The 11,023-nt window shown below is 35.0% G+C and overlaps 1 long non-coding RNA gene across 3 annotated transcripts; it reads left to right on the top strand.

Annotated features, from left to right (window-relative positions):
• Positions 1-1,970: 1,970 nt before the first annotated feature.
• Positions 1,971-6,090, top strand: LOC114077539. Of its 3 annotated transcripts, XR_003578837.1 has the most exons (4): positions 1,976-2,415; positions 3,306-3,680; positions 4,647-4,811; positions 5,860-6,090. It is a non-coding gene; the product is annotated as an uncharacterized LOC114077539 (long non-coding RNA). The 3 variants fall into 3 exon arrangements; XR_003578836.1 differs by having other exon boundaries at positions 1,971-2,415; positions 3,306-5,273; XR_003578835.1 differs by having other exon boundaries at positions 1,973-2,415; positions 3,306-4,811.
• Positions 6,091-11,023: the final 4,933 nt, after the last annotated feature.

Here is an 11,023-nt window from a genome sequence, read left to right as displayed (position 1 = left end):
TCATCTCCATAAATCACGTCCAAATCTTCTCAAAGTCAACACCAACTCGATGGACAAACTTCTCTTTGCCTACGTGATCGATTTTGTTTATCTTCTTCTATTTTCGTTGTGAGTTCTTCAATTGTGAAGAACTTTGGTTTACCTACTGTTTTTTGAAGATAATTGGAAGAGAGAATCGTGAGTGAGAGAGATAGAGATGTGAGAGAGAGAGATGAGCGTGGGAGAGAAGAGATTTCTTAGGATTAGGAGTCTAGTTTAGGATTTAGTCAAATAAAGTATTTATTTAATCATTAAAAAATCTGATTTACTTTTATTTTAAATCACCTAATAAATATAAACTAATTACATCAATTTACCAACTTAAATTAAAAACAATTTATTTCATTGCTTCCACCTAGGTTTGAACCCGGGTGGAGCAAGATTTCACTTCAAGAGCCCAATTTCGGCTCTCTGTCCCCAAAAGGCCTCTCCACCTTACTAATTAAATTATTAATTATATACTTATGGTAATTAACGATACAACCCTTATCCTGGAAAAAGATCATTTTACCCCTAGACCCTTCAAACCTATGATTTTCCCTTTTTAAGTCCAGTAAAGACTGCTTCATGTAAAAATTCATATTCGAGAGCCCTACATGGTTGGACCAAACCTTTCCTAGATCAAATAACTCCCCAAGTTAGATTTCTTGGATGTAGCAAGGGTTCCGAGGTCTGGTTCTACGCGCATCAATTTGTGTGAACCCGGTCTAATCATTGGCATTCTAGACAGATTAAGCATTGCTTAGCATATTTATTTTTAGGGTTGTTATAGAAACGAAGGGTCCTTGGATAGGACCCTACGGCCTAACCTCAAGGATGCACCTTAAAGCAAAAGGTTGTAAAAATATGTCACTTGCGGATGACCATATACAGCCAGAAGATCATTTGACGCCCCTTGTATTGCTCCATATGTCAAGGCCACCATGGAGAAGTCTTTGAAAAAAACTAGGAACCTACTGTACGGTGGTGGTCCAATCCACGTTCCGTTGTTGAGGGTCTCGTGGATAGGACATGTAAGTCGTCCATAGTCAGCCATTATGTGGTCACGTTTAGGAAACTGATTTATTGAATTTTTTTCATTAGGGGTGGACCTATATGGGCTTATTTCATGTATATAAAGTATTTTAAAATAGTAAACACATCATTAACTTCATAATCCCCACGGATCCAAATAATAATTATCTTTATCCCTAATACATTCTCCAAAATTTCTCTCTCATAATCCTCCATTGAATACCTAAAAAGAGATCATGTATCGCTGGAAGGAACGAGATTTTCAAATTGAAATCAGAATGATTTTAAGTCTAAGTTATGAGAGTTCTTTATTCTTGGTTAGTTATCACCAAGAAGCCCCCTCAACTATGTTTTCAAATTCCCTAAATTATGGGGTTTTACCCCCAAAGAATGGTTAACCTTCTAAAGACGTTTCAATTGATAAATTATGATTGTTTATATTTGATATGATACATTATGGGTGAGTTCATGGAATCTTGATAGTTTTGGAACAAAGCCCTAAAAATCCCATGTTCTTCCCTTTCTTTCTCAATTGTAAGACCTTGTGTCGATTAATTGATGGGTACACTACACCATTTTAGGCCTACGGCCACACTAAATCTGGACAAAGCTTATAAAGTGTTACATAAAATATTTTTGGGGACACTTTTAAAGTGTAGCCCAAGTTTTTAACTTTTAGCTACAATAATATTAGCAACACTTCTAAAGTATACACTTTAATGATATAAGCTACACTTTATAAGTGTTGTTATAGTTGACAACAACTATTTGTATAAATGACCACACTTTTTTAAATGTTCTATTTTTATAATTTTAAAAACAACACATTATAAATGTGGCCTTAGTGTTTTTACTAAAATTTCATATTCCCTCCAACACTTTTAACATTAAAACTTGTTCCCTCCCATTTTTATTTAGAAAAAAACATAAAATACTAAAACTTATTTTCAGCTAAAATAAAAAATCTCACCAAAAGTGTTCATTTCCCTCAAACTTCAGCTAACATTTTCATTCTTTTCAAACTTCAGTGAAGTATGCGAAATTCAGCTGAGGAGATGAAGAAATTGGCTTTCTCTCAAGAAGAACGGATGAACACGTACGATTTCCCTAACAATTTTTCATCAAACTTTATCTGAAGAACTGAAGAACAAAATGATTTTTCTAAAGAAGAACTGAAGAACACGATTTTCCTCGCACAGATTCCTTTTCGAAGATTGAATAGATGAAGAACACGATTTCCTCCCATATTCCTTCTTGAAGAGTTGTTCCATCAGATTTCTTGTTGAAAATTTAACAAAATGTTTCATAGATGAACTTGCCTCACGTCTTAAATTTTAATATTGTTGGAATGGAGTTTATAAGGTAAGAATTTCTATTTTTGAAAGTGTAAATTCTAGATTTAGGGTTCTTATATTCTTTTGTGTGTTTGAAAATCTAAATTTCAACTTAGGGTTTTGATATCTTGTGTTGTTGATATGAATTCTGTTGATATTTGGGGCTCTAGGTTGTATATGTATTAAGTATAAAGTGTTTATCTTTGATAGTATAGTTTTTATACTCTTGAATGTTTGATGTATCAACTGAAGCTAATTAGTATTTCTCTGAAGAATTGAGCTTAAGGTAAGTTGTCTTCCCTGAAAATAGAAAAGCTGAAGCTGGTGATAGCTATGATTCTCTTCTCCCTAATACAGATTTCGTCAAGCGTAAGTAGATACTCTACTAATAATGTAGTACTAAAAAGTATTTTTGTCAATTGTTGAATTTTTGTTTTGCGTTTGGAAGAGGAAAATAAGAAGGAACGAATTACTGTTGGGTTGTTGGAATGACAAATCAAGAGTTATAGCTTGCTGCAGCCCACCTTACAGATGTCCAGAAATTATCTCACCATGGTTGAGTAGATATGCGCATATTATGTGTTATAGATGGCCTTGAACCTGAAATTTTCGATGTTTAATTCTATGTCTCAATTAGTCAACAAGTCCCCTGTTATTTCCTAGATTGTGTCCAATGACATGAAGTGGTTATGGTATTTCATTGGAACATCTCTTCTTACATATTATATATATATATATATATATATATATATATATATATATATATATCACATTCTGAACTTTTAAATGTGAGAGGTGCAAGAATGTTGTTGATCCTTATTTGATACTTATTTAAGATCACATCAGTTTATTTGAGTTGCACACATGATAAGTTTGTTTATATATGTTATATTATGTACTGACAACTTCTTATCACAGATGGGGCTGCAGCTAAGCCAAATGGTCCTGGTTTTGTAGGGGGTTCTCTGAGAGTTATTTGCCTTCAAGGAACTCTACAATGGACAGTATTTTGGACAGCTGATTACTTGTTCGAAGAGTTTGCGGACGTTGAAGCTTTTCCGTTGTTCTGGAGATTGGGATAAGATTCTGGAATAGATTGCTGGACAAGTCAGTGATTTTGTTGAAACTTATCTTGAGAGGCTTCATGTTAGTGATACTGGTCTTGCTGCTATTTCTAGTGTAAGCTTGAGATAAACATTGAATTAGAGTAAGGTAAAAGAAGAGAAGATGTGGAAACAAGATCTATGAACTTCTATTGAACAATAAGTCTCTAAATCACCCAAGGTTTATCATGTAAGTCATAAAACATTAACACTCTCTTTTTCCCCAAATCAAAAAACCTTCCGTCGATTTGAAGAACACGATTTTTTCTCCAAACTAAGACTGAATAACACGATTTCCGTCAAACATTCTCACAGGCTTCACGATTTTACGTTGAAAAGCTGAACAATATTTCACGATTTATTTTTGAAACCTAGCTCTTGTTTAATTGTTGTTTTTGGAAATGGAGGTGTGTTAATTGCTAAGCGTGGTAGTAAGGTACTGGTGGAGCCTCATAAACTTTGAGGCGTGTTCATGTCTATCTTTATCCTCCAAAAGATTTTAGTGTCATTCGGGGATGAATTTTCTTAAGGGGGGTAGGGGCGATAATGTAACATTCTGGAAGTTTTGTGACATAGACTAGAGCTTAGTCTGTTGAATAATATTTAAAAGGATGTTTCCAGACCTATATTAATGTAATTAACTCAATTAGAAAAGGTTAGATCCAAAACAAGGACCATGACGTCTGGAAACTAGGTAAATTGAACTAGTAGGCGTCTCTATGTTTGGTGAAGGATTGGGTGTGTCAAAAAAAGTCCAAAACTTGTAAAAAGACTTTAAATAGGTAAAATATAATACAAAGAGTCCAAAAGTTTGGCAACGACTCCCCAAGGACCTCTAGAAGGGTCCTTAAGGAGGACCCAAACCTTGGTGAGCAAGCTGCCAAAGAAGCTTGCGACAACCAAGATGTAAAGCCAACCACGCGTCATGCAGCATACATGAGGTATGCTAAAAAAGTTTCCTCGCGATGCGGGGCCTACACAAGGTCCACTACTTAAACTCAGATTTTTAAAAATAAATGTGGAATTTCCCCCGCGACGTGCAGCAACTTCCCAGGTTTGTCTGCGTCATTTTAAAGTCAATTTAACTTCACAAAAAGACCTTATTAATTGAGGTATTTTTTGGGAAATTTAGGGGACGAGTTTATATTGGTTTCAGGTGAGTTTCAAACCACTTTCACGCACTCTAAATCAGAATTAAAAGATCCCTCTCATCTCTCTCTCTCTCTCTATTCAACCACCATTGAAGAACAAGAAAAGTTTGAGAAAGAAGACAAAGACTCCAAGATTTTTATTCACAATTCATGGAATAATCGTGAATAAGGTATGTTTTCTTCAGTCTTGGTATTCCTTTCCCAAAGAGGTCCTTTTCAAAGATGATTTCAAACAATTCAATTCCAATGGTTTTTACTCTACAAACGGGTTTTCTTCCAAACTTGAGATTTATGACTAATGATGAAAAACTATGATCTTTTATGGCAAATTAAGTATGAATTTGTTGGGTAATTGATATGTAATGTTGGGTATTCGTGTGAAGCATGTTACATATGAAAATAATGGATTCGAGTATCTTATATCTATCATTTAATGTCATGTAAATGTTGGGATTGGAACTATAGGTTGAATGAACTCTTAAGTGATTCCTTTCCCTTAACCCTAACTATGAATTGATCTTGTAAATGACTAGAATGGCTTGGATTGGATGTTATTGTGAAATTCACAATATTATTGAATGATTGTGATGAATTGAATGTAAGTTCTTGAACAAGATTCTTGGAAGAAATAGGTAAGTTTTCTAAAGTCAAGATTTCTCTATTATGTTGATGTTGGCCTATAAATTGATGTAGCTATGAAATTGAAGTATGTAGGATTTTTCTATGCATATATGTTGACCTATGAATGTGTTAAATTATGGATCATGGCTATGTTGATGCATGTTATTTGTTTATTTTGCTGTATGTGGTGATGACTACTTATGATATAAGTTGTATGAAGCAAAGCATTACTTATGGCCTCCTATTCTGTTTACTTGATTATGTGGGGTTATGGGGCTTCACATGATCATTGCATTTTTAGGCTTGTCATGGGATTATTGGTATGTGATTTGTATGTTATGTTGATATGAACTATTGAACATGAAAATGCTAATATGACTTTATGATGATATGTCTTTGGTTATGATGATGCTTTATGTAGTCTGATCCTTATCTTATGTATACTCTCTTGTATGTGCATTAGAGGCTTTCAAATGACTTAGCATGCATTCTACAGAAATGGTACTTTTCATGCATGTGCTTTAATATTTATGTGCATATACCCATACTTAGAACATGTGGCGTACTAACCCTTACTTTATATAACTACAAATGTAGGGTCCTACCACTGAAGATTAAGGACGATTGAAGAAGCTTGGAACTGTTTCCCCAAGTGTTGGTAGGTCCTTATGTTCGGGGATGCTATCTTTTCGTTATTCTAGATTATGAAGATTTTCGTAGTTTAAGAGATACTCCTTATTTCTTTTTATCATTTGGATTTTATTGTAATAAGGCCTATATGGCATATTGACATTGTATTGACTAAGTCCAAGATTCGTATCTTTTAGATGGTTTTTATGTGAGACAACTATTAGATTATCGTATGTATTTTTAGCATGTTGCGAAAATAGAAGCCTAAGTAAGCTTCTATGTGAGAGGTCTAAGTATACCTCACATCGTATATATAAATATTTTAAATTTTCCGCAATTTTTGACCAATGATATGTTATGACGAATGCTAAGGGCTTGTATGAGTCATCTTAGAGGACTCTGCTACCGGTCGCATCTGGGGGTACTCACCGGATGTGACACCTCAAACCTTAACAAGGATTCTAAAGAACGAACAAAACAATTGCAAAAGATAAACCTAGAATCTGAAAGTCAATGTATCAAAACTACTACGAAATAACAGGTCTAAACAGGGACGGTCACAACTCCAACTATTGAACTAATAACTAACTAGACAAATGTCTATGTCCGGAAATGGTGGACTTGGAAGAACGAGAAATCCATGGAAGCCCTGAAGATTTTGCTCACCCTTGAAGTCGATGCGACAATATCTACTATCCTAAGTGAGGTCTGTTAAAGGCCGCTTGAAGATGTCATGTACTCAACAAAAATAGGAGCAAGTGAAGAATCAGTACACAACCACAATGTATTGGTAGGATCACACGGATATCCCACTAGTGTAACACAAGCAAGTCAAATATTATTATAATCACATGCATAATATATCAACATCTACAATATTATCAACATGCTCGTCAACAAACAATTATCACATGTCATTGGTCCTCTCACGAAACCTAACTCAAACAGTTAACTTGCTGGAATGTGAAAATCCAATCTCATAGTTGTGCCCGAATGTGGAAAACCAATCTATTTATTGTGCTACAACGTTGCAACCTGATGAAAATTAGCTTGCTAATATGTGGCAATCCGATTCCCATATACATATGACAATCACAATCACAAGTATATTATCAAGATCATACATTTATATCATGATTTCGTGAATACCATCATTAAACTATTTCATTTACAAAAAGTATGATCACTATTGCAATATTCATACATATACAAGTATCACAAAAAAGCAAGAATAAAGAAACATCACAAACTCATAGAACCACAGTCATTACCTACCTCGTAACAAGCTTAAAAACATATGAAACGTGTTTCTTCCCTTTGCATATTCGTTCCATTTTTTCATGGTCTAAAAAGTAATAATAAAATATGGAAATTAATTAAGGATCACTAATTACCTTTATTACTAAAAACATTCACAACCCTTGATCATACCTATGATCTCTAGTATCTAGATTTGGGTTGTTTCCACCACAAAATCAATCAAGAAACCCTTCTCCATCAATATTGACCCATTCTATTACTTTCTACAAATTTAATATGGATTAAAGGACTTAAAAGCTTATCTTTAGCCTCAATAATGGTGGAAAACGAGTTAGAGTCGCATGGGGGTCGTTCCTTAGCTCTAAAAGTCGAAAATTGTCAAATAAGGTCAGTTAGACATTTTATTAACAACTTACGTATGTACCGCTACAGAGACACTCATCCCTTTGTAGAGGTGGCTCCATATCGGTCTAAAGTTCTGCTACGCAATTTCGAAATAGTGAGCCCTCCTCAAAAATCTAGGATTTTAAGTGCCTTCTCGTCCGCCACAACGTACACTATCCCACTACAACGACCCTTCCTCATCGGAAAGTATCGCTCTTTGGTGGTTCAAAACAAAATAGAGAGCTCATTTGCATAATTCCAAAGTCCAAGTTTACAACAAACCTCTATTCCACTACGCTAAAAAAATACCCTTTATGCTAAGGTCGATTCCCGGAGCTCTACTCACTCAAATACAATTCTGTAAAATCATACAGGTTAATTAACAAGTTATCTAACACCTCATATAACCAAATATTTAATTAAGTCACTCGATTGCTACCATAATTCCCTACACCTTATAGACTCTGATTTCCTCCAAATCTTGACAAGATTTGGAAAAATTCAAATGCTACAAAAAGCTTTTCCGACCCCAATTTTCTCCTCATTGACATTTCTATAAAGACAGAACCCGGTTGTTACAATACATAAAAATTTACCCATCACTTTTCTACGAGTGACCAAACTAAGGAAAGAACGAAGTAGTACCTGATTCGACGAAGAATTGGGAATACTTGTCTTACATATCCTACTCAATTTCCCAAGTAGATTCTTCCACCAAAAGATGCTTCCTTTGAAATTTCACGGACTTAATCTCCTTGGTCCTTAGCTTACTTACTTCACGGTAAAGAATGGCAATCGACTTTTTCTCATATTGAAGGTATTTATTCAACAAAATTGAGTCCCACTTAATGATATAATCTATGTCACCAGGATACCTCTTCAATATAGACACATGAAATACCGGATTCACACCTGATAAATTTAGGGGTAGAGACAATATATATGCCACCGACCCTATACATTCAACAACATCAAAGGGACCAACATGCCTAGGGCTTAGCTTTCCTTTCTTACCGAATATCATCACCCTTTTATGGGTGATACCTTAAGAACATTTTCAGCCGTATGGAACTCCATGTCTCTCACTTTATGAACTCTGCATACTTTTTTTGTCTACTATGAGCGGCTAGAAGTGTATCTTGAATGTTCCTTACCTTATCTTGAGCAGCTTTCACAATGTCAACCCCAGAGGTTTCATATCCCCAACCTCAAACCAACATATAGGTGATCTACATCCCCTCCCCTATAACGCTTCCAATGGTGCCATGTAAATGTTTGAGTGATAGATATTGTTATAAGAAAATTCTCACAAAGATAAGAAGTTATCCTAATGCTCTCCAAATTCAATTAGACATGCTCTCAACATGTCTTCCACATGCTCTCAACATGTCTTCCAATACTTGTATAGTCCTCTCAGATTGTCCATACTTCTGTGGATGATGTACTAAAACAGCGTTGTGTGCCCAATTCATCAAGCAATTTCCTCTAAAACTTGGAAGTAAAAAGGGTACCCCGATTTGAGATGCGAGAAAGGCGCACACCATGCAGTCTTACTATCTCTTTCACATATATCGACGCCAATTGTTCAAAATTATAATCTATTCATAACGGAAAAAATTGGGATGACTTAGTAAATCTATCAACAACAACCCAATAGAATCAAACTTCCCCAAGGTCGTGGGAAGACAACCCACAAAATCAATGGTTTTTCTTTCCCACTTCCATTCCGGAATTGGCACTCTTTCAAGTAAACCCCCAGGCCTTTGATGTTCATACTTCACATGTTGGAAATTTTGACATTTTGCCACAAAATACACTATGTCTCTCTTCATGGCCGACCACCAATAAATTCGTTTCAAATCTTTATACATCTTGGTCACACCCGGATGAATAGAATATCGTGAACCATGAGACTCTGCCAATAATTTTTTAATCAAGCCAACGACTCGAGGAACACAAATTCTTCCATTAACCATAAGTACACCATCCGCATCTAGAGTGATCTCTTGTGCCATATCATTCACCATCTTCTCCTTGAGTTCTTTCAAATTTTTATCATTAAGTTATTTTGCCTTGATCTCATCAATGAATGTGGCCTTAGCTTCAATGATTTCTAGCACCCTGCCTCATTCAGAAATTCCCAACTACATGAACCTATACTCTAAGGTCAGGATTACCTTGGCGAAAGGTCTCTTGGTTACACTCAAGTAATCTAAGATACTCATAATTATTGCTTTTCTACTCAAAGCGCCTGCCACCATATTAGCCTTCCCCGAATGGTATTAATTGGTCACATTATAATCCTTAAGCAACTCCATTCATCTTTGATGTCTCAAATTCATATACTTTTGAGATATTATATGATTTAGACTACATAGATTGGTAAAAACTTCACATTTAACGCCATAGAGATAATGACGCCAAATCATAAAAGCAAATACTACCGCTGCCAACTCCAAATAATGAGTTGCATAATTTCTCTCATGTATAGGCTATCATATTCTTATCTTGCATTAACATAGTGCACAAGCACGAATGAGAAGCATCACAATAAACTATAAAATCCTTACCTTCCACCGGTAATATGAGGATAGGTCAAGTAGTTAAGAGTATCTTGAGCTTTTGAAAGATATCTTCACATTTTTAAGTCCATTAAAATGGTATCTTCTTCTTAATCAAATTAGTCAAATGAGTACAATAGAAGCAAATTCTTCACAAATTGACGGTAGTAGCAAGCGAGTAACAGAAAGATCCAAAATTCTGTCAAAAATATAACCAAACACATTGTTTAACCGCTTCAATATTTTTTGGATCTACCATTTCCCCCTCTTTTGAAACAACGCTCATTATAAAATGCAACCAAAAATTCTCACTTACAAAATTTAGTATTTAACTTTTGCTTCCGAAGAACACCTACAATAGTTCGAAGATGTTCGACGTGCTCTTCTTCACTTTTAAGATAGACCAAGATGTCATCAATAAAGACTATCACATAGGTATCAAGAAATGTCCTGAACACCCCATTCAACAAACTCATGAATGATGCCGGTGTGTTGGTCAACCCAAAAGACATAACCAAAAATTCGTAATGCCCATAACGAATCCTAAACATTGTGTTGGGTATATCCCCATGCCTGATTTTCAATTGATGATACCTGGATCTTAGATAAATCTTGGAGAATACTGCAAACCCTTGTAATTGCTTAAAGAGATGATCTATTCAGGGCAAGGGGATACTTGTTACGAATAGTGACCCTATTCAACTGTCGATAATCTATACACATTCTCATACTAACATCTTTTTTCTTAACAAACAACATTGGGTCACCCATTGGGAAGCACTTGTACAAATAACCCACTTATCCAGAAGATTCTGTATTTGAGACTTAAGCTCTCTCAATTCAGCCGGAGCCATGCAATATGGAGGGATGGAATATATATATATATATATATATATATATATATATATATGTATATATATATATAT

The sequence above is a fragment of the Solanum pennellii genome, chromosome 6, assembly GCF_001406875.1.
Source record: "Solanum pennellii chromosome 6, SPENNV200".
NCBI classification, from domain to species: Eukaryota; Viridiplantae; Streptophyta; class Magnoliopsida; order Solanales; family Solanaceae; genus Solanum; species Solanum pennellii.
The sequence above is the reverse complement of the archived record's forward strand: the minus strand, read 5'-3'. Positions and strand labels throughout refer to the sequence as shown.